The following is a 26,178-nucleotide window of genomic DNA, read 5'->3' as shown; positions in this document are numbered from 1 at the left end:
TAATTGACGTTGAAGACTGACGAATGACACATATGGGGATGGGACCTTCTCCCTACGTGCAAAGAACGATAGGTCTCACATTAGTCCTAACCGTCAAATAAAAACTGTACTCGATGAAAATGAGACAAATTTAGTGGCTTGCAATTTGTTAACGTGTGGGTAAAACTGATGAGGCAGTAGTTTTACGTTGTCACATCACGGTAAGTTCCTGAGGATATAATGAAGAAAATGGTGGTCACATTTGCTAAAAAGTCCTTGGTTTGGCTAACCATAGGGTAAATCACTACTTGGGCCTATGGACCCGATTCCCGGCTCACTGCACAGAAAACTAAAAATTCATACTTTTTGGAAGCCGTAGGTTTATGATTGATAATTTTTAAAAAGTCTCCCATTTATTTCGCACAATACTCAATATTTTTCAACTATTTATTTCACTCCTAATTGGTTCAGTTATAGAAAATAAAAATGTTGATTCCGAACATTCGCTCTCCGTTGCTACACCACTGAGCCGGAGTGAATTTTTCTACTTTTACAAAACGGTATTTTCATATACACACCTACCTGAAAATCGTCACAGTTCTCGACACAATCATTGCTTCAATCTGTTAATCACCACACAGTAATTCTAAACTCGCACACTTTAATCTTTACTATTTGTTCGTTTCACTAGAACTAATATAAACATATTAGAATACATTTAAAAATGTATCCTCAAACCGAACAAAAATTCACCTCGGCCTAAGAACTTCTAGCCGCACCGTGCTGCCAGAAGGCCAGGAGTATTTTTTAGTATGAAAAAAATCCTTCATCGTTCAAAGGAAAACTATCTAATTAGTTGACGCATGTTATTTATAATTAACTCGATTTCAAAAAGTGAAAAAAATATAGTTTTGAAGCGTTTGGAAGTAATTTGGATGAGTGAATATATCTTTTCAACCAAATAAAAATTATTATAAATAATACCATCTGGCATCATGTCGACGTTGAACGTGCATATTTTTGTTTACGTCGCATTTTCTTCCATCCCGAGAGAGAATGAGAGCAAGATGTTGAGAGATTGAGCGAAATTTTGCTTAGGCCGGGAACTGGGTTGGATGTGGGCCGGATATGCAATCGATATGACTGAAATGAGTGCTGCACATCGTTAATTTAAATCAAATGAAAGCTTTTTCAAACGACGTTTACCACGAAAAGCTATTTTTAATCAGAAGTGAACCCCTTTGCAGTATTGCACGGCCCACGAAATTCAGGAAAAGTTGCTTCCTGTGATAAATATCAATTAAATAATGCAGTCGTATGCATGTTAGGCCGGGAATGGGGTAAGAAACCCTATATGTGTGTGGTAAGGTGAGTCAGCCGTACATGACGGGTATCATCAATAAACAAATCTACCGAGACGACGAGTGCCTCCAGAAGCACCTGCTGCCTTCATACGTTTTATGAAGGCAAGATGTTGTAATAATGTTGTTTTTGTACCAAAAGACTTCAATCCGCCGAACTCGTTGGAACTTCATCCAATTGAAACATTTTGGAATTATTATGAAGGCCAAATTCGTAAAACACTTAAGGTATTCGAGACCGGATTTGAAGGAACAGTGGGTGAAAGTATCAAAAGAATAAACGCAACTAACCATTGGACAAAACCTATCGAGAGGCAAGGCTCGGCATTCAGTCAAAGAGATAAAATCCAATAAACCAATATGAAGTAGAAACCTATACATAATTCTCAGTTTATTCCTCAAAATTATGAACAAAATCCGAATAAAAATGAATTTTTGGCGACCATTGTTGTGTGCCATTTTACATCCCCATCTTCATTGGGGCTCAATTTCGGTTGGGTTCCATTAGTTTTAAAGCAACGAGTCTTTGGGATTCTTCTTGAAGTCTTCTAAGGGGCCTTGATGTTCACACATGCGAGAAGCGACACCTATTTGTGAATTACATCATCACACATCAATAACCGTTCCATCGTTCACCGATAACCGGTTCCACCAACTATGTTTCCAAAATATTGAGGCACAGTGCTGCAAATTTCTTAGTCAACATAGAATGCTGATTTCTGTAGAAAAAAAATAGACACTTCCGAGAGAAGGGTCGAAAATGATTTGATAAAAACAGTTTATTCATGAGTTATGAGTGGTTTTATATTAATTACAAAGTGTCGCGCTGGTTAAGAACCATACTCATAATTTTTGCTTTTAACGCTCAGTCTAAAAACCAAGAAAACCGAAATAATTTTGAGAAGTAACAGTTGTCAGTCGACGTCAGATGCAATAAAATGCACTTAATTCCGCAGCGCAATGCAGCTGTCATTAAGTTTGACATCGATTTGAAGCTTAGCGGTCCGATAACTGAAAAAAAAAACCCAGATTAATCCACCTAGCAGTGATGATGCCTTTCTCGTGCATTATGAAATATATTGAAAGAATCACATTAGAAAGGTAAAAAAAGCTCTTTAGGAGAATAGATCACATTTTTTCGATCATTTTGCATGTTTTTGCATTAGTTAAAATGTATTGCCACCATTCTCGGAATTTTTTTTTTCGGTTTTGAATTTTTTTCCAAGGGGGGACCCTTGGGAAAAAACAATTATTTTTCAATAATTCCCAAATGCAATGTCCGATCGAGCTAATTTTCAATAGCAAACAATTCGAATGCAACTTGTTGCGAGTAAATCGGATAATGCTAAGTTCCAAAAAGTGTGTCTACAAAATTTGTACACATACACACATACACACACACACACATACACACATACAGACATCACCTCAATTTGTCGAGCTGAGTCGATCGGTATATGAAAATCGGCCCTCCGGGTCTCCTATCAAAATTTTGTTTTTGCTGCAATATTATAGCCGTTACGTACACTTAGTGTACGAGGAAGGCAAGAAAACGGTTGAAACTATCAAATTGAAGTTAAAAAGCAGTTAAATGACTTACAGCCATCGGACGTCTACTGTACCTTAGTTGAATAGATCAGTTGTTTCCCGCCATTAGCAATAAGACCCTTATAACGAGCATCAAAACATGTAAAAACATGCTTTTACCTTCATCGGTGAAGAGGCACCGACCCCAACTACTCCCTTGAGAAACGCAACTGACCATTTGATCTGCCGAAGGAGCCAAGCTCAATCACTTTATTATTTTTAGATTTTCACGTTGTGTGAGTTCCACTTCAATGTCGATACTCAAAGAGATGGGAAGTTCGCCGTCATACCCGATCAGCTATTACTGTGTTCGATTGCATTCAATCGTAGCTTGTTGGATGGAAAATAATAATTAGTACCCATAATCTTTGCGCTGAATTGGCCCTTGAAGTGGCTAACGGTTCTTCGAAAGAAGCTATTGAGCAACAAGAAGCGTGGGAAGAATGCATTTCTTACACCATTTTTACTGCCATTATATTCCTCAACTAAGACATTACTTTTGTTTTGTATATATTTTGAAAATCTTGTTAGTCAATGTCTATTATAGTCAATCAATAATTTTTTAAGTAGCATCTTCCCCAAATGATCAATTTTGATATAAAAAACTTGAAACATTTGAAAGACTGCTATATCTGCCTCAACATCTGACACCATCCTCCTGCTCCTAATCATCCTGATTGAGGACCTGGAATTTGCACATAAGCGTGCTTGAAAGATCACCTAATGGCCAATGGTCTCCACTTGATTTATGACGGTCCGTGGATACCATTTCACGACGGCAAGATTACGATAATCTCTTCCACTGAGGAGGCATCATCGCCCTAACACTGGGAACAAGATGGGCAAATAGGTTTGTGACCGTGATTTCACACTTGAACAGCCACCCATCTATGCCGACCTCGAGATGAGCGAAATTTGGGACACCACTTAAAAAGCAACGCCTGTATCCCTGTGTCGTGTATACAAGCTCTAGAGCCCTACAAATTAATTCAATACCCGGCCCTGATCCGGCGATGAAAGTGGATCCAATTCGGGGAAAACTTCACCGATACGATGCGGGAAAGCCGCAGTGAGATATTTCTATCGATTTCCTATCACTTGAAGGGGGGACCTTTTTGTCAGCCTCTCATAGTGCTCTAACGAGAAACGAACGCCGTTGGCATTCCTGGAATCTACGCAGCGACTAAGACAGGCCGGATCAGGCAAGGGACACGGCGACTAATGGCTCACCCAATATTACGCTCGAAGACGTTTGATTCCGGCGAATACCGGGATGCTCTCTCGGTTGATTCATAACAATATTACCAGTAAAAACGGGGGGAGCGGCCGGCCATTATTCAGTGGAAATCCCATAGTAGACGGGTCGTCCTTGTCGCCGGATGCTGGCTCACGGCCAATCCGTTTTTCCCGTGCTCCTTTCGTATTAGTTGGTTTCTGCTAAAGAGGTCGCCCGAGCGTGAATCATCCTGTTGGGGTTTCTAAATAATGGGACCGCTTGACTTTTTATGTACAGGGTAGGCAAGTAAACAAAAAAACGACATTACGAAATAAAATTGAATGATATTTGTATTGCAGATCAGTTACATGTGCATATTTCTGAAACCGAATCTGATAGTGCACAACCTTTTTAATATCGTTCACAATATGAAATAATTATAACATATCTAGGTTCATAGAAAAGAATAAAATTAATCCCTCATTTTCGAGACCAAACGCGATTCCCTTATTTTATCCTACCAACCCACACTGTCATAGAAGCAGATAACTACACCGAGCGAAGGCTCCGAAAACCGAACGTGGTATTTATAGAGCGATTTAATAAATTATTTCTTCTTACAGGGAAAATATTTTATTGAATTTGCGACAGCAGTTCGGTGAAGAGGGGCCTCCTGGCGCGCAGCACCATCTTGGCAAAACGGGCTGCAAGACGAATTATTTTTCTTGAGTTTTTCCCTTTTCCAGATGAATATTTAAAGGGCCCAAAGGAGGCAAGCGAACACGGAACCCCATCTTCGACTTCGAACCGGGCGCCGGTGATAGATTTCGTAATGCTGCTGCTCGCAGGGCAGAGGAAATTTCCGCTCCGAGTGCGAAGCAGGGGAGCAGAACAGGAAATAGGAAAACGTCAGAAAAAGTGACAACGGTTTGGGGTTGCATACAGACAGACACACATCCGTGCGGGAGGGACCGAAAGAAGAAAAGCGGCGGAACAAAAATGTCTGGTGGAGTGTCTTTGAGCTCGTTGCCTTGGCAGAGACAGGGAAGGAACTGGGACGGGCAGGACCGTGGATAGAGAGTTATCACGCTCTTTTTCATAGGGTATTCAGCATAAGTGTCGTACGTAATACATTGTCGCCGAAAATTACTTCTCAACAGCGTTACGAGTAGTCGGTGTAATAATGAGGAAAACGTGAGCGCCAACTCGAGCGCGCTTACACCATTTATGCAGTCACTTGTGGTCGAGACTTGGCATTGCAGCGCACTCGTAGCATAGTAGGCTCTGCTCCGGAGGAAATTCGTTTCCATGTTGTATCCTGCCTGACTCGGAAAAGCTAAAACAGGACCGCCGTCATCGCCGTTGCTTCTGCGAAGCAAGCGGAAATTATGTGATAACGAAAATCATGTTATGTGCCAGAATACACGAAGAGGGCGCTGCTGTGCGGCCTCACACATACTGCACAAACACAACCGTAGTAGGCCGCCCAACGAGTTAGATCTGTCAGCCAGCCGGAGCCCAGAGTTTGACGTATGTATAAAGCGATTCCGCCGTCAGTTCTCGGTCGAGTGGGTTGCTGCGATGCGATGGAAAGCAAAGTGGAAAATACGGGCCGACCGAAGTCGTCGTTGTCGTCGACGTCGCTGACGGAATTCTCGCGTATGGGGTTTTTCCTCGAAGCTTTTCCACGAGAAGGCGGTCAGGATGAAAGATGGGGAGTAGAAAAGGAATAACTAAGCGACAGACAGGCAAACCGAGCAGTGCGGCTGCTGATTCACGCTTTTGTAGCGCCCGTGTGTGGTGGCGCGGTGTCAAGCTATTCTGACACATCGGGTGTGCGTCTGCAGCTGGTGATGATGTAAGCAACGCATTCACAACACAACAAACATGAGATTAACTGGGAAATATGGGGCAAACGGGTGGCGGTGAATTATGCGTGATATTCTTTTCCTGTCTGGTATCTGTGGTCCTCCGACCGAGCGGGACGTTTCCGTTCCCTAATGCAGTGTTTATCGAGCACTTACTTGCAGAGTTATTAACTGTGAAGAAGCCAGCTTCATTTACAATCTGTGCATTCGTAACACGGTGATTAGTTTTATGGATAGGGGAAACTGGACACACATGATCCCCGGGGACACATGATCCCCCCCTGATTTCTCGAAAACTAATCACATTTTTATACCAGTGATATGTGCAAACGGATCCATTAGATAGATTATTGAATCTGAGTAACATTTGATATTAGTAACTTTATGTATATGGGTTATAGAGAGGTTTTATTATTTAAGCATTCTCAATCCTTTTTTTCTTCAAAGGAGAAAAGTTTAATAACTTTGAATATGTCCAACCAAAACGTACCAAATTTTTACTGGACAAAGTTTTATTATTGTAGAATTGAATAAATCCATTCAATTAACTATTGCTTATTTTCCATTGAATACAAAAAACAAAACAAGATAAATACTCAACATGGACACACTTGATCCCCCACAGTTTGGCCACACTTGATCCCGATATTGCATATATTAAGGCGTTTGTTGTATACCGTCGCATATTATTGTATGTAACTAATTGATCTGTTAAAACTCTTTTCTAGTTAAAAAGTATAGATAAATTTAATTTCTCTTTAATTTTGTCAATTAGACGATACATGCGAAATTTAAATTAGTCAATAGCCTTATTTTATTAACCAGAACAAAGTGTAGTTGAATATACTTGAATATAGTTTTGATCAGTTTTATTCAATGCATTTTAACATTATTTTCAATGAAATAGAGTATAAACTAAACTTTAACAATACTCAACAAATCAAAGGGCTTAAAATTAGTATTGTTCGATCAGGTATTAAATTCTTTCCGTTTGAACTAGGAGAAGTTTGCTTACAATCACCATTTATTTGTAAATCTTCTTAAAGAATTTTGAATAATAGGCTCATTCAACAACTGTTGGTCAGTCGTTTAAGAGAAATCGCATTTGTGTAATAATAACATGCACTACAAAAATGATGATGTGTGACAGTATTAAATCGTAATGCCTGACAGTACCATATTAATGTATGAATTCACCATCCTGGTATGATCACGGTTGTGGCATCGGTGGCATCGGTCTGGCGATCTCGATGTATCACAGTCTTTTTTTATTGGTCCCAACACATGTACTCAGGGATATTTACCATTGGCCATGGCATTTGCACTGTGGCTAATTTTCAGAGATTTAATAGAAAAATTAGATTTCAAACTTACAAAGATATATTTGTGTATCGATCAATCATTTTTGGTACCATAACTGTATCAATCACAAAGAGAGATCCTCTTGAGAACATCATATTTGTGGTGATATGACCACTGTCTTTTAGTAGAGTGAATGGTTTGCAGATAAATCATCATCACCATGCCAATTTTGTTGCTATAGCAGACATTCTATCTGTCACTATTAGGTACTCTATTCGAAAACCAAAATACTTCCCTTACTTAATACCGACAATATTTAATTTTCGCACGACTGCTATTACGACAGACTATGAAGAATTGTTAAGATTTGAGGCTAGATCAATTCGACCTTTCATTAGACTTGGAAGAACCTAAACGTTCAGCTCATAAAGGGATCAATTTCCCCCTATATGGGGATCAAGTCTCCCGCAAGTTTTGAAAATGCCAAATTTTCTATCTTTCGGCAAAATCGATTTTTTGGTAACTTTCATGAACAAATAATTGCTTCCAATGACGTTTTTGAATAGCTAATTAAATTCTTTATCAAGTCCATCAAGAAGCGTGCAAATCTGTGCATGTACCATCGAGAAATATCCTAAACAAAAAGTGGGGATCATGTGTGTCCAGTTTCCCCTACAGATTAATCATATTTCCACCGAAATTAGCGAAGATTGTAAAATTCGCGAATAAACCAAAATCTGTCAAAAGAGCAATTCCAATCACTATAGAAAGTATAATTTATGTTGAGCTCATTCAAAGAGATTCAGAAGATCCATCAGCCAGTAGGCAGCGACAGAAAATACGAAGGCAGCTGTTCCGGTGAAAACCAGCAATATATTCTATCTGTTCTACTCAAGCATCGGTCAAATCTATCGATTCACGATGCAGAAGGCGGATATCTTTATTTGGTATGCCCGTGAAACGACGAAACACTACGGTCTTAATGTCTGCAAGGTTCGGAAGGCAAGCAAAACTAAATGACCTGACAAGGTCAGTCACACCAAGGTACGTCGTACTGGACAACGAGACTTACATCAAGGCGGCCACAAAACATATGCAGAAGGAAGTGCCTTAAGAACCGCGCCCATACTCCCAGCCAGCGAATGGCAGATTTTAATACAGCTCTGCATAAGAACCTTACAGAAGCTGTATAATATTTATGCATGTACAATTTTGGAATATATAACCATTGTATGCCATTGTATAATCAATGATTATGGTTATTAACCATTGCTGCCACATCACAGTTGGCCGTTCCTAAAGATATTAGAAAGTCGGTTTAAGGGGCACGTCATTCAACATTTGGGGGACGAGTTCCTCCAAAAGCGTCTCATGCTCTTGTTGTGGTCGCACACTACTGAGACGTCCTTTTGGTGAGATAAGAAATAATGCCTTTACACGTACGTGGTCGGTCTTGGATCGATTAGGAAGTCTTAAATATCACGAAGTATAAAACACCCAATTTGAAGTAACTGTGGGTAAAAAAGGTATCATAATAAGTCAGTCCTACCACTGCTCAAACTCTTATTGTTGCTTGTGCAACAAAGAGGAAACGAATGTCCGTATTTTAACTCGTGTATTTGCAGGAACGGTTAAAATTTCCCTAAAATAAGCGTTGTTATGTAATTATTATTTAAGAGTACAATGTAATCTTACGTTTTGTGAGGGTTTCCGTTTACAAATTTGATTTTCGGTCCGCAATGTACGTAGTAGTTCTGTATGCGTTTGACATTAGAAATGAGAAACTTGTTTAAGCTAATACAATTCATTTGTTACCTCAATTCTTGATTTCGACGGTTATTAGCAAACCATTGAGAGCACCTTTTGTGCGGTTGCAGATGTGTAACCTACATTCAACGAATTGTCGTATCAAAGCTATTTTACTATCATTTAAGGAGGATTAGAAACTTACTAGGGTATGCTAAGTCACTAGTTTAGGATATTTCGTAAGGTAGCATATAGAATTCACTGATTTAGATAAGTTAAACAACAATTTCAATAATTTCAAAACTTATTTCTATCCGCACGATGATATATCTTCAATTATAATAGTCATTCGTCCCCTGTCAAATAGTTCTCTCTATCTCCGTAAGCCATCGCTAGAATCGTTTACGCAAGATAGTCTTCCAGCAGGTACGCTGCTCATTGCGGTTGATCCGTAGGTGCGGGTTCGCGTAATGGGTGTATCTGTCAAGATACAATTAAGTGGTGGAATTCAATGGGATTGTACAAACTCGTCTTATGACAAGGGAAATTGATCATCCTAATCAACTCGCGTCGGACGCATTAATCCAACTTGCGTATTTCCGCTCTAACAAACGGACACTGAAAAATATTTTTTTCGACGTGAGCTGCAATGCTGGCATCCCATATCAGCCCACTGCGATTGAATTGCACATTTACTTTTTTTAGGCAAAACTTTACTTGCCTACTGCGATTGAATTTCAAATACTTCAACATTGTTTAATATTTTTACTTGAAATTCTATAACTTAAGTTCAAGACAAAATTTTCAAAACGATTTATCTGCTTTTGTAAACAAAGATTTAAACGACGATTTGACGAATCTGATAGCTCTCCCACGCAAACCAACACTATCAATAGGTAGGTGAAGGTTTCCGCTACCTGTTGATGGTGTTGGTTTGCGTGGGAGAGCTATCAGATTCGTCAAATCGTCGTTTGAATCTTTGTTTACAAAAGCAGATAAGTCGTTTCGAATTTTTTTTCTTGAGTTAATTTTCATTAATTTATTATAAATATATTTAGGCCGATACAAATATTTAAAATCTATTTTGTCTCCACCCATCGGATTTTTTTTCCAAAAAAAAATATTTTGAGGGGGCAACATAATAAAATTCTGATAATTTTGAGGATTTTCAAAACAATCTTTAACAAATCCGAGGAGTTGTTTGTTTTTTTTTTTCATTTGAATATTATTTTTATCCAAAAATAGTGCTAGTTAGTTATCCCTTCAGATTGAATAAAACGGAGCTCAAACTCTCGAAATGAATTGTTCTTAGGCGTGAGAAAAATAACTGTCGCCGAATAGGGACCTAGCTAAGTGTGAGCACTGAAATAGTGCCACGACGCTAAAGTGCAGTCAATATTTCTGAAAGTAATATCTCAACGTTAGAGAGAAGTGAATATTTTCAATGTCCAGAAGTCCGTCCAACTGTACCACATCGCAGTCGTGCAGTAGAGTGCCCAAGTCACTTTTAAGGAAATTGATCACCGACAAGTACCAAAGGGAAGCTATCAATTTTACTAGATGCGAGGATTGGATCACACACCGCTAGTTGACAAGGAGATAATAGGACTCGGTAATATCCCAAACAAACGCTCCGAGTGTTCCTGATTTCAACCGTTAGAGGAGAAGAAACTGGACATCACGTATCTCGCAACCTTAAAGTGTTTCGATTTATTTTGTAAGTATAATTAATAAAAACCGTCAAATACAGAAAAATAAAGAACAAAAAGTGTTCTGTGTTCAATAAAAGTGCTTAACAAGAATTTTAAAACCCATTACATTTACATCACAAAATTTAAAAAAATATTTAATAAATATTATTATATATGTTGTACACAAGAAGATTATGCAGATCCTCATCTGTATTTAGCTAACACAGCTAGCACACCTGCAAGTCCTGACTCGATCGAGAACATTTCCGATATTGTTAAAGGATTTCCAACTTTCCATGTTGATCCAAATGAATTAAGCTTCTTTCTGCAGGACGCTGAAACATTGGTGAGTCTCTGTACTCCAAATGCAAGAAGCACAATTGACCAACGAAATAAAATTTACGTCATTTGTAAATCGTTGCATCAAATATGAACGGTCTTTGGGAAATGATTAAAAAGACTCTTTCCACTTATTATGGTGAGACATGGAAACGTTAGACTACCAGTTGATGTGTTGTTAATGAAAAGTGAGAAAGCCTTGAAAAATATTATGATAATGTTAACAGGGTTCTATCAGCGAATTAAATTTGTAACGATGAATCCGCTCATCCGGAAGCTAAAAAGGCAATGATTGGTACCTTCAATCTTAAGGCCATTGATGTATTCATTTGTGGTCTTGCCCATGGATCCATAGGAACATTCCTAAAGAATGATGAGCCAGAATCATTGCCACGTACTTCATTTAATTTCAAAACATAGAATATCGCAAAAATGTTCCTAATCAGAAAGTACCATATGGCCGGTATTCTGAATTATACAGAGAAAAAAGAAAAAATATTACGAGACTGTGTTTAGGAGCAACGGAAGAAGAATGAGAAGGATCTGTGAGAACAAGAAAAATGCTTTTTAGTTAGGATAATTTTGTTATTCAATTAGTCTGTCGGCTCCGTAAAGTTTTGTATAAAACAAATGAGCCTCAAATAAATTCACTAGAACAAAAAAGACCACAGGCCCCTGCTAGACATCGAAATTCAATTCCTGTTATACCACCGAAACCGGCGCATTTGCAAAGAATTCCAATGCGGCCAGGTATTTCACTTTATTGAAGATGAAGCATTAGGCTCCGTACTTTTGCAAACATTTAAAGAAGGTGAACGACCTATCACATTTTTTCAACGAATATTATCCAAGATCGAAGAAATTTATGCGACGAACGAGAAAGAAATGCACGCCGTCGTTTGGGCACTTTATAGTCTCCGAAACTTTATTTACGGAGCCTAACTTAAAACATATACAGACCATCTCCAACTAACATTTACTTTGTCAACGAAAAACGATGGAAATCTTTCTTAGAAGAGCATGAACCTTCGAAATCCAATGTTGTAGCTGACGCACTTTCTCGTATTCAAAATAAATCCCTAAACCCAACACAACATTCCGCAAATGATGATGACAGTTATTTAATCCATTCTACTGCACCTATATGAATGTCTTTCGTAGCCAACCTATTTCCAAAATCGATCAAAACTATAGCTACGAGCAAAGACACCACAATCCAGTAACGATTTTTTTTACTAAAGACTAAAAGACTAAAACAGTTTACAGCACGAGGCATACTTAATGGAATTATGACAGATGAACCCACTATGGGTAATATACAAGAAATCTACAAAGAACTTTTTAATCCTAATATTGTCCAAGCAAGATTCTCCCAAAAATTGGTACAAGATATAAAAGATAACGAACAAGAACTCGAGGAAATAAAAACAATCCATAACTTCGCCCATCGGAATGCAAAAGAAAGTTGCCTTCAATTAATGAGAAAAAAACTTACTGGCCAAGTTATTATTCAATTATTAAAAATAATTCGATCAACTGCGAAATTATGGTCAAATGATCGTAAATTACAAAAAAAATATCTCAGTAAAAACAGCAATGCCTTAGCCTCCTGGAGAAATTATTCACAAAGATATCTTCCTACAATGCCAATTTTCTTTATATATCATCACTAGATAAGCTTCATTCTTAAAATCATTTGCTCTATATGTTGACAAAGAATCAGGAGGAATAAATTTTGTCTGTTACGCTTTTTTTCAAATGTTGGTCTAGAATTAAATAGGAGTCTATCGCTGATGTTAGAAACGTTCTCATCCTATTGTATTATTGGGATTTATCTGCACAAATAGTTAGTAGTACATAATGAAAGTTTTTTTTTGTCTCAAATGTAATGAAACAGCAATATCGTAAAATTATAAAACTCCAGAGCACAGGTCAGAAACAAATGGACAAGTACTACAATGTTACTTTAGCATTTGGGAAATTTCAAGAAGTCTTGAAGCTCTCAATCCTGACAACCCAGGATTTATGATTTAGGAGTTGCTTCCATTCCACAAATACCATTCATTCATTCACGAAACAAACTTCTGAATGTAACAATCAAGATAATTTAGCTTTCAATGTATTTTCTGATAAAATGATACAATGATAAAATTGTTCAACGTTTCAAAGAAAAAGAAGGAAGCATTCCTGTACGAAGAAGCCTGTACTAATTATAAACAAATAAGTAGAATCAACATGAAAAAGATAAAAGAAGATCATGACACATTTGTAGTATACTTTATATACTATAGAATCAAACAATGAGAAAATCCACAAAACTCATGTGCGACAATTTCACAAGAAAACTCAACTAACGACTTCTTTCTATCCCTTTCAGGCTTGCCAACTGCGTGCCGTCAACACTATTCAGTATTCAAATTCATACCCTTCCAGAAATCCTCTTGCTGTCATCCTCATTTGTTAGTGTCAAAATTAGAATAGAATATATTAGTATAATACACCCAATCGATCTAATACTAATAGAGAACAAATAACTAATATCAATGAAGAAATACAATCACATCCTTCAACAAGTCCTTTACAAGAACATATGCAAATAAAGAATAATAAGTTAGATGTAACCTTTATGAAACTAAAACTATTTGTAACTCGATACAAGATCGGAACATTTCGGAAATGGCTCGCAGGAGATCCGGACGCAGCGGATTTTCGCATCATCAACGCAACTATGAATTACCTCATAGCACAAAACAACAAGCAGATCATGATCAACCTGGCAATAAGCAAAAGGATTCAAGAGACAACTGACATCACTAGTCAGATAGTAACAATGGAAAGGAAATAACGAAAATTCATTCAATCGAGGTAAACCACCTTATGGTTTTATCCAGCGTAGATCAAACAGAAACGCTCTAAAAAGCTATTCTTATGGCGAAACACGATATTCCGAGTAATAATTAACATTCTATGCAAGACTTCAATACAATAACTAATTTCCTTGGACGACACGACATCTTTTGTGAAAAGAGTGTCACAATAGCTACTCTCATCATCAACAGCATAAAAAACGTTAAATCATATACACAATCACATTCTCAAGGTACCGCAGTTTTAAAAGAATATGTACGAACATGATTTTATGAATTCAGTTATAAAATACAATAAACGAATCGCATTAAAGCAAAATAACCTAATGATAAATGCAAAACACATTTACGAACTATCCCAGCTATGTACTGATCAAGGAGGACACTTGTTGGACGAACATTCAAATCTGATCAATACGACCGAATGCATAAATCGTATATCAACACTCCAATTGTACTTTCGAGAAAACTCATTCAAGAGGACTAGTAAAAAGAATAAACGAAGGTACAATTTATACCAACTACAAACAAATTCCTAAACGGTTAATTTTCAAACCATTTCGAAGCTCTGATCAATCACTTCTCACTTCTTACTTCTAACGGTGACAATTGGGAATGAGAAGTAAACAGTGAGATGAAACTACTGAGGAATGAGAAATGAGAAGCAAGACTTCTCTCATTTCTCTGATTACTTCTCCCAGGGAGGAGTGAAAATGTGAAGTGAGAACAGATTCGTGAGAAGTGAGACCTTCACCTGAGAAGTTAAAAGTGATACATCTCTCTTACTTCTCATTTTTGTCTTCTCAATTTCCATTTCTCATATTGAGAAGTGAAAAAGCAAGTTTAGAAGTCATTAATGAGCTTTGAACGAGATGTCTCTCTTTTCACTAATCACTTCTCACGTTTCATTATCACTTCTTAATGTAAGAAGTAGTAAGTGAGATAATCAGACTTGGTTTATTTTCAAAGACTTATAACATGAGAGAGTGACAGTAATGAATGAAATTATTTTCATTTATCGCACCAATGAGTTATTCATCGGTGCAAGGATGTATTAGGCAGCCCTTACTTTGTACCATTAAATGTGAAAAAAGACCAACATTAGAAAGGTCAAAAATGCTCTTTAGGGGAATAGATCACATTTTTTCGATCATTTTGCATGTTTCTGCATTGATTATGCATTGCCATCATTTAAGATTTTTTTTTTTTTTATTTTTTTTTCCAAGGGAAAACATAGATTTTTCAATAAATTCCGAAATGTAATGCCCAACCGGGCCAATTTTCAATAGCAAAAATTTGGCAATTAATAGGACAATATTCCATTAGACATGACCGAGAAGAACAACAAAATTATTGCTTCTTCCCTATGAACGTATAAAAAAGTGATCCATTTTTTTTGGGAAATTGATCCCTCATGATAAAAAAAAAATCAATTCCTTAGACTTCTTACTAAACTGTGTTGATTATTACTCTCGCACCCACCCAAAAGGTACAGCCCGCAAGAGAAAGATAATTTATGGATCCACACTCGCAACCTTTGGCCTTTCTCGATAATACATCCGTTATCGCCCGAGATTCGAGATTAACCGACCCTAGCACTGCGTAAAGCCCCAGTCAGTGGATTATTCCAGCACATCGATTCCCCCTTCCCGATATATGCAAACACGATCTGTCATTCCACGTTTGGCGAAAGGCTTGATTCTCCGACGTGACACCGGTTACGCGCCACAATTAAACCTGTCAGCCCCCTCTCCACTCCGCAGCCAGTAGTGCCAATGCCAGTGGGCTCTGATTAGCAGCGCACACATGCACGGGCCCCATTGGTAGTTATGTTTCGATTGCGATTTGTGATTGTCACACACCCACGCTCTCGAAAGCACCCATCGCGCGCCCGTGAATGCTAAATCGCATACGGCCGGTGTGGTGTGCAATGCGCAATTGTATGGCTCCGGGAGAGCCATGCGTAGACCTCTGAATAGCTACAGCGTGGATGTTCGGGTCGAGGGGTTTACACTGAACGGGCTGTGCACACAAACATATCACCGAGGACCTTCGTGTCCCCGGTTGCAATCGGTCCGGCTACCGACAGTACCAGCGGAAAATATTGTCATTTTTACATGGAAAAAGTTGTGCTTCTGTCTGCAGGAGCACGGGGGGTTTCAGTTTGTTGTCGTTGTTCTGCCGGCAGCCAGTCACTCAGCCATCCAGTCGTATGCAGAAAAGGGTGGAAAACTCCGCTCGACGACTAACTGACTGCTGTGCGCGGTGCATCGTCAGGATCATAAAGCACCCACTTGCACTCCCCATGTTCACATTTTCCCGCTTACGAGCGTGTATTTCATGAAGTCAACCGAACCGACATGTAGCGAGGAAAACTCATTCCTTGCATATGGTTCGTTGAGTGACAGGGAGGACAACGAGTAACCACAGGAAGGGGTCTGCTGATAGAAAATGTCACCAAAAGTGCTACTGTGCACTGCTGCAAGCGAAACTAGTTGGAGAGGGGGACTGAAACTGTAACTGATACAGAACCAAGAATCAGAACCCGGTGCCGGAGGGGCGGCGGGGACCGGTCACAAACGATAGAGTATAGTGACTTCGGAACCAACAACCTCGGCAGCTCGGAACAAAGCGAAGGAATTGTTGAAACGGAACCTAATCGAATGATAAAAAAAAAAGTTGCCCGGCTGGGCACAAACGGCGACCCGACCCGACGGGAGGAACGACAGAGGACCGAAAACAAATGGAAAGGAGACTGATTATGCATTCCTCCGCCCGTTTTCTGTGGACCGAAGTCAGATAACAAAGGAATTGTTCTTGGTTTGTCGTTTCCACCAGCTTCCAGCAGCATCGGAAGAGGCGCAACGCGGAAGGTGGAGGTTTCTGCAGCCGTCGACCGGGAATCTCTGGCCATCTCCGAAAAAGGGTGCAGTTACTGCAGTTTGAGTAGCTCCTGGTTGGCGGTGAAGCGGCAGATTTATTTTTGCATTTATGGTCATTTGACCGGCAGTAACCTTTGGCCTTTTTTCGGCGGGCGGCTCAGATCCCATTCGTGCCCATTGAACAAAGCACAATCGATCCCAGCACCTGCGAGAGGTTGTGACAACAGTGGTACCAATTTTCGATGGCCACCCAGCCTCGAACAGCCGAGAAGAGGCCCGGTCGGAGCGAGCGAAGTGCTAAGTCAGTCAACCCAACCCGCACACGCGTTTCTTGCCTTTCTCGGCGGTCCGAAAGAATGTCTCGCGCGGCGAAGATGGAGAACGGCTGATGGGAATGATGATGGCGATGCCGTGTGGTGGTGGCTCGTTTTCTTGCTTCACCTTGCATGCAGATGAATTCCAACTGATATATTTCCTGCCCGGTCGCAAACACCGCAGCACCCTTCAAGTGCAGCGAAGGGGACGCAGAGGAACCCAAAGGCGAACAAATCGATGCCCGTGTGCCTCGTAACGTGTGCTGTGAGTGTGTATGTGAGTGAGTGTGAAATTGTGTAGGCATCTGCCATCGCACCGTCACTGAGCCTCTTCTTTGAACTGAAAGCAGCCAAGAGACGACGAACCCCGGCGGCATCGCGGATCCGAAATGGGATTCAGCCCGATCGGGTCGAAAGATATTTTTCATCTTTTAAATTGAGTGTGTACAGAAACGTAGCAAACGCATGGCCATGGAGTTTTTTTTTCAGTTGATGGAGATTTTTCCATGTTTAGGGCTGTGCTACTTGCAACTGCTTCCTGTTTGATTCTCCCATCAGGAATTGTAGGAAAAGCTAACTTCTGTTACTGTGAAAATATTCAAGCTGCAATGTTTAAATTTTTGCTGTAAAAGATACCATTGTGGACTTATTTTTTACAAAGCACAATGTAATTTAGGTACAATATTGCTATTGCAATGTATTCATTGTTTTTCGTTTATAAAAACGGCTTACTTTTTTATCAGAAGACATGATTTAACTGCTCTGTAAGCACCTTAGTCAATTATATATATTTCCTGCTTCTGTACAATCATTATTCAAAATAAATGGCACCCCGTGAGCTTACAACCAACAACGCTGACAGTCCAACGAACCGGGTAGTTAACTACTCCAATCGAACAAATCACTCCATGCAAATCGCCATCGTAACAAAATTGCTGCAACCTCCGGCTAAATCCTGAGCCGTTAATTGGCATTTAATAATTAAATAAAAATTAACACACTGCATGAGGTTGATGTATTTTAATTATTTTCTTCTTCAACAGCCACCTGACCTACCAATAATGCAACCAACTAACTACTGCCGACTCTACCTCATCAACGACGTACTGACTGGTTGGGGACTGCACGCGCTCAGCAGGTTGATGGCCAACCGACCGACAATCAGGATTTCGGTCCCCCATCCAAGCCCCATGAGAAATTTCCATATACTAATTAACCGGCCAGAAAATATCGGTAGACCGAGAAAAAAATACCAAAATCATTAAAAATAATAATACCGAAATTGACTGAATCGTACCTCTCGATCCAGCTCCGGGCCTTTGGGTCACCACCAATCTGCAATTCTTTTCACTTTCCACGTTTTTTTTTGGAGAGCTCCCCCAAACGAAACGTTCCATTGCCAAAATTACTGCCTCCAGGCAAGAGGGGGATTACCCAGCGTGCCGCTCCGCCGGCCAAAGACCCAAATGGAATATTATCACCACACCATAAACCATCCCAAATCCCAAATGCATGCAGAAGAAGGGGGCTAAACCCGAAATCTAGTCGCTCGGTGTGTGGCTGATGATGGTGGAGCTACGACGCTATACGCAGCAGCAGCAGCATCACCAATGAATGTATTTAGGAGAATGGAAAAAAAATCGTAGCGGGAACTGCTAAAAGCAAGTACTGAAACCCCGAATTAATGCGGCAGCAAAAGCGGCATTCCAACCCATGTAGTCCGCTAGAGCATCAATGAACGAACGGCTGCTGCTGGTTGCTGTCTCTATCTCTCCACACATTCGGTTAGAGGAGATGACATCGAGGGCTTTCATTAGAAAGAAGCAGAAAAAAAAATCGTTGTAAATCACTCCAGAGACCAATTACTATTTGGATTCTCGGCAGCGACGGTGACGATGATCTGCACTATGGGAATTTAATTGGTTAAAAAGATGAAGCTTGGCATATGGGATTCTATGATTCAGATTTACTTGTCAATTTATAATTATTATTATGATTCAAAAAGGGTAGGTGACAGAAGAGCAACTAATCAATTTCTCCTACTAAGTGGGTTAATGTAATTGATTACACATTTGATTTAAATGTTTTTGCAAATTTATGGTCTAAAACTAATAGTTTGAGCGGTTTTGACGAACAAAAATAGAACAAAATGATAAGCTTGATGTCCTATACAACAAGCATTATGATAGAATTCTTTTTTTTTTCATTCTGATCTTAAAATAAGACGAGTTAGTATATTTCTTTTAACTACACCACTTTTCAAGTGTTCTTACGGAAAATAAACTTATTGCTTTAAAATTTCTACATATTCAAATTTTATTTCAGTCGGGCTCACGAGTAATTATTGTTGCCAGAAATACAGCTCCTGGACCATGCATCTCGAGCTTCCTTCCTTCACCAAGGATACCAAAGTGCCCGAAAACGCAAACAGTGCAGACCAGTGATGCCATGATGGTTACTCCTCAAGTTACTAGCTGAGTCACAAGCTCTTAGGATCATGGATTGGTTTTTTTTACGCTTGCATAACGCTTGTCAAAAATATAGTTGGAGCGCTGCTTTCCACTTTGGAATTTCACAAGCCGGATGATGCGATAAGTGTAGTATACTGAAAAAGGAACGCGAAGTTTCCCTACTTGCCTGCAATGTGCTCAAGACCGCCGATTTTCGTTTTTCGCCGATGATTCGATGATTGCTTACAACTGCCGAACCAATGCAATTTATCAGTCGTTAATTAACTAGGCGAAAATACCAATTCTTAGCAATCTAAGACGTTCGCAAAATTGAATGTCCAGAATAATTAATTTCTACTCCAAAACACGGATGATGTTCAAATGGTATACATTTGTAGGCTCTTTCTTGATGATTGGTGCTCACTTAACATAAGAGCTAATATCACAAACAAAAGCAACACGTCACAGTTATTTTACTAGCATAGTAATTTCTAATGTTCGCCATAAAAATGCTTTCATTGGCAACCAGCAATTAAAGATGAATTCCATTTGAATATAATTTGCACTGAAGAACCTCAATTCGACTGAATCTTTCTGAATCAAGCTCTTGATATACATTTAATTAGTGGCATCCTATAAACTTTGGCTCATACATGCAAAAAAGGAAAACACATTTTTAACACTTTGAAAAACAAATTCAAAACAGGTAAAAGGTTAATACGATGTGGCTATCATTTTGAACACAATTTGTTATCTGCGTGAGCCGGATAAAAACTATAGTATTTTGAATAATTTTTCAAAATTCAATGATAAATTCCATCGCCGGCAATCTTCTTGGTATAGTTTGTTCAAATCTCTTTCTCTGGGCAAGGAGTATCATTGTGTATCAGCCTCATCATGTGAGAATGAAAAAATGGTAACTTGGCTTAGAATCATCCCAGCAAATCATTTTACTGTGTAAGTACTCAATGAACACAAAGCTGCGAAGCGGCAATGTCCCAGGGAGAAGACGAAGAAGAATGTAAACCAGGCAAGGTTCAACATCACCCAAGAACTCTTTTGGTTTGCAGAAACATTACTGCGAGGGACCGAAATACTTTCAGCACCAAAATCTGTCCATTTCGCGAGATATCAATAAATGAAGGGTTTAAGGGGATTCATTTATGAATCTTTTAACTTATCCTGATTTTATACTTAACTGTAAGCTTTTTGTCCATGTGAAAAAAAGTAGGCTTTGAAATTAGAATAACACAGTTTAAAAACAAATTGCCACCCAGCAAACGTGATGTTCCAGGTGCTACATATTTACGCACGGTATACAGAAAACAAGGTAGGCTCGTTGGAAAAATGACACTTCGAATGTGACGCATGTTTTATCGCCACTTGTTGGAGTACAAAAGTAAGCATGCGGCGACCATAGAACATCGTCTCGGTCCAGCTTGTGCAAAGATAGCAGTGACGTCACATGTTTACATTCAAACTGAATGTTTACATACGTGATGAGCCTGCCTTGTTTTTTGTATGCCGTGATGTTTACGTGTATTGTATAAGGGGTGATTCAAATATGACGTCCACTACTTTTTGGGATATCTAGACCCCCCCTCCTCCCCCCTCTGTCACGCTTTATACCTTGTACATGTACTGTCACAAAATCTTAGACTTCCTCCCCCCCCTATATCCTGTGACATCATTGTTGAACGACCCCTAATTGTATCGAAAGTGACTGTGTTTAAATTGTATATCGCACATAAAAGAGTAAGATCAGCAGAATAGAAGTCAAAGTGATCTCTTCTCAAGATGCGTATTGAACTATTCACGGTGGTAGTCTGATCGATCGGTCTGCTCTTATTTAAATATTTTGTTAGAAATTAGTTGTATGGATTATGATCCTGGGTTTCAAAATCCGTTCACGGTGCACATAATCCACTAACGGACGGATTTTTGGTTCACAATTTTATCGTATTTTTCGTTTTCTTTAATGCAATACAGTGGAGCACATGAAAATAGAGGCCCTCGTGTCCTGTGTCAATGACGAGCGTTCTATTTGCATTTGTATTTGTATTTTCTAGGGACATTTTCGTATACTGAAGTGCTTAGGTGTACAGATTTCGATGCACCACGGTATGTGATTTCTGTAAATGTTGACATTTGTTATCACAGATTAAGAACATTTAAGTCAACCAAAGCATGTAAGTGCGTTATTTTGAAAATCCGCAACTTTCTTCCAAAAAAAAACCAGTGCAAGTTTTGCCTTTCTCGTATACAAAGTATACGTAAAGGCTATATGTTCGCTCCAAAAACGAACTTTTTATAGGAGCCCCGGAGACCCATAGTGTTATATACCGATCGACTCAGCTCGACGAATTGAAGTGATGTCTGTGTGTATGTGTGTGTGTATGTGTGTGTGTGTGTGTGTGTGTATGTGTGTGTGCAAAATAATCTCACTCATTTTTCAGGCACTTATCATTAACCGATTTGCTCGCAACAAGTTGCATTCGACGCGGAATCTTGTCCCATTGTTTCGTATTGAAAATTGGCCGAATCGGACTATGGGCTTCGGAGTTATGGCCAAAATATATTTTTTTTCAACAAAAATTCTCACTCACTTTTTAGACACTTACTCTTAGTTGATTTACTCGCAACAAGTTTCATTCAACGCAGAATCATGTCCCATTGTTTCGTATTGAAAATTGGACAGATCGGACTATGGGTTTCGAAGTTATGGCCAAAATCCACTTTTTCACATGATAAACACGTACAAAATTCTCACTCATTTTTCAGGCACTTATCCTTAACCGATTTGCTCGCAACAAGTTTTGTTCGACGTGAAATCCTGTCCCATTGTTTCGGATTGATCGAATCGAACTATGGGATTCGAAGTAATGGCCAAAATACATTTGTTGACAAGAAAAATTCTCACTCATTTTTTAGGCACTTACTTTTAGCCGATTTGCCTGCAACAAGTTGCATTCGACGCAGAATCTTGTTCCATTGTTTCGTATTGAAAATTAAACAGATCGGTATTAAACAGATATGGCCAAAGTTTTTTTTTTTTGCCTTTCTCGTATACTAAGTATACGGTAAAGGCTATATGATCGCTCCAAAAACAAACTTTTTATAGAAGGCCCGGAGACCCATAGTGTTATATACCAATCGACTCAGTTCGACGAATTGAGGTGATGTGTGTGTGTGTGTGTGTGTGTGTGTGTGTGTGTGTGTGTGTGTGTGTGTGTGTGTGTGTGTGTGTGTGTGTGTGTGTGTGTGTGTGTGTGTGTGTGTGTGTGTGTGTGTGTGTGTGTGTGTGTGTGTGTGTGTGTGTGTGTGTGTGTGTGTGTGTGTGTGTGTGTGTGTGTGTGTGTGTGTGTGTGTGTGTGTGTGTGCGTGTGTGTGTGCGCACAAAACGACGCAAAAAATGTCACTCATTTTTCGGGCACTTATCCTCAACCGATTTGCTCGCAACAAATTGCATTCGACGCAGAATTTTTTCCCATTGTTTCCTATTGAAAATTGGACAGGTCGGACTATGGGATCGGAAGTTATGACCAAAATAACTTTTTTTTTATAAAAATCACAAAAAATGTCACCTATTTTTCGGACACCTTACCTTAATCGATTCACACGCAACAGTTTGCAGTCGACGCAGAATCTTGTCCCATTATTTCCTATTGAAAATTGGCTATATCGGACTATGGGATCGGAAGTTATGGCCGAAACACCATTTTTGCCTTTTTATACGAAAAGCCTGTATGTTCGATCCAAAACCAAACTTTTACAGAAGGCCTGGAGACCCATAGTGTTATATACCAATCGACTCAGCTCGACGAACTGAGATGATGTCTCTATGTGTGTGTGCGCGCACGAAAAGTGCGAAAAGTTTAGCTCACTTTTTTGGAACTTATCCTCAACCGATTTAATTCCAACAAGTTTCATTCGACGCGGAATCCTGTCGTATTGTTTTCTATTGAAAATTTGGAAGATCGGACCATGGGTACAGAAATTATGGCCAAAATATACTATGTGTTATAAAAAAGCGAGTAAAAAAGTCTAGCTGTCTTTTAATGGACTTACCTTCAACCGATTTACTCACAACAAATTGCATTAGACGCGGAATCCTGTTCTATTATTTTCTATTGAAAGTTGGCCAGATTGGACTATTACCTTAGAATTTATGGCCAAAATACTGTTTGCCTTTCTTGTGCAACAAAGTTGTACCGAAAGGCTATAATTTCTTTCCGAAAACGAACTATCGGATGCTTCCACACTGATACACTTCCCTCCCTCTTCATACGGGAGTTTGGCAGAAAGACGGTCATGAGATTTATATCTTAACAAATATTGCCCTCCGCTCGCTTGATGGGAATGACATTTTCGTTTTCTTTTTGTTTAGTCGGAGCTTCAGTTCAACTAACATCCAAAAGTGATATCCTTAAAATATATGACTGGGTAAAATAAAACAGGGGTATGTACGTCAAAAAGATTGGAAAAGAAAACAAAAATGTCGAAATTCTTATTAGCATATTGTAGATCAAGCTGAAAACCGAACCGAGGTCTTGCGACAATCGCATTTTCTCGCATTTCCGGATGTTGCAACTGCATCGCGAGTAGTGCGCAACTGTGCCATAGTCGGGCACCACTCGCGATGCAGTTGCGGCATCCGGGAATGGGACAAAATATGATTTTCGGTTTTCAACTGGATCTACAATATCTTTGCCATAAATAATCTGATTTTCATAGAAAGGACAAAGAAATTTGTCTTTTTTACTCCTAGCTACTAGCTCATCTATTTTCAAGCACACACAATTTACGAAGGTCGAGAAAGGCACCATCACCGCTAGGTGGATTAATCTGGGTTTTATTTTAGACAACGTTTTTTTTTGTAATTCGATCGACGTTATTTTTGTGTGTACTCGGTGATGAGAAATGTCACAAAAAAGTCATAAGATTGCTATCACCAATTTGATAATAACTTTTCCAAAAGTTATTTACAATTCGTAGTTTTGATCAACATGTTATGCTTAAAGCATAGATAACAGACCTAACACCAGAGAAATTACAATCGACCATGACTTCAACGATCAATTTGAATTTTATTGATTGCGCCTTTCACAAATAGAGGCGCTAGCATCGTAATCATTCGAGTTTGACATTTCACTCCAGCGCCTTCTGGTGACATGACATATGACGAAACAGTTCGAGCATATTCGCAAAATAGTGGTAGAGAAGTTGAGCGAAGGATTTTGTAGAAATATGTTCAAGCTGTTACGTCTGTTTGTCTGTGCTCAAAGTGTCCTACGACTTTGTTAAAAAAATATTTTGAGCTTTTTAGTGGAATGTCTTCACTTGTCATAAGTCGAGTCAAGTACGAGACAATGAAGACGACCTTACTGTTGAGGTCGAAATACAAGTTCGATTCCCGCCCTGGGATGGAGAAAACTTTTCGGAAAGTGGAAAATTCTCCACTGGCCCACTGGGTGTTATATTCAATCCAACGTTAACTAACGCAATCCAAAACATTAAAACAGATAAAACGTTGTAGTTCATTTGGCATAATGGCGTTAGGCATAATGTCGTTTGGCATAACGTTTGTGCAAACAGCGATTTAGGAATTATTGGAACAAATGTTAAATTCTGCCGAACTGATCAGAAGGCCGAATATGTCATTTGGGCAAACGAATCATTGATATGCATTATTTGCTAAAAGAATAGCATGGCCCGCAATATCGTTTGGCTGAACAATAGTGAATGTGACAAATGACATTTTCGGCCTGTAAAATGTCCATTTCGGCTAAGCAGTATTTTCTGCAAAGCTACCTATTCGGCCAATTGGTTATTTCTTCCGAACGGTAATTTCGTCTTAACTGCATTTTTGATTAAATGACCTTTTCGGCTAAACGACTATTTTTGCCGAATGGCTAGATGACTATTGGTGCCAGTGTTAAAGTAAGCGTTTTCGCATTCTATCTCTCCCGTGATTCGTGAAAACCCAAGCAATGTTGGATTGTAAATCCAAAATTTACACCACCTTATGGTGAGTAAGTTAGTGATTAGAGTGTGTCAACTTCTGTAAATAAGTTTGGCGTAAGACTAAGATTTATTGCCAGTCGTCAGACTGAAAATTTGTTTATCAGAGTTAGAATAATGTTCCAAACGGTGACCCATCTACTTCAATCCACTTCGAGAATATTTACGCCTTTGTACTGGGTCCCACCAATTGTTTTAGTGGGATTTACCAGTCCCACAAGGTACACTCATCCCTTTTTACGTCACTTATTGTGGGGGGACGTAAAAAGAATACGACGTAATTTTTTTTTCTTATATTACTATTTTTCCACTTAATTCATTGATCTTTTGAAAATTTTTAATACGATACATGATCACATTAACATAGCAATCCAAAGACCCAAGTATTCCAAGAATTACCGGGAGTTCAGACTTTCAGGCCTCTACGCATTATAGGTATTTTTGATATAACATTTTGAAAGCATGTTCCAGCAGTCCAACATGAATATTCCTAACTAGTCGACCCGGCAGACGTTGTCCTGCATAGTAGGCGAAAAAGCGCGTTGTGAAGTACAC

This window comes from Armigeres subalbatus, chromosome 2 (genome assembly GCF_024139115.2).
Source record: "Armigeres subalbatus isolate Guangzhou_Male chromosome 2, GZ_Asu_2, whole genome shotgun sequence".
Classification (NCBI taxonomy): Eukaryota; Metazoa; Arthropoda; class Insecta; order Diptera; family Culicidae; genus Armigeres; species Armigeres subalbatus.
Note: the sequence above shows the minus strand (reverse complement) of the source record.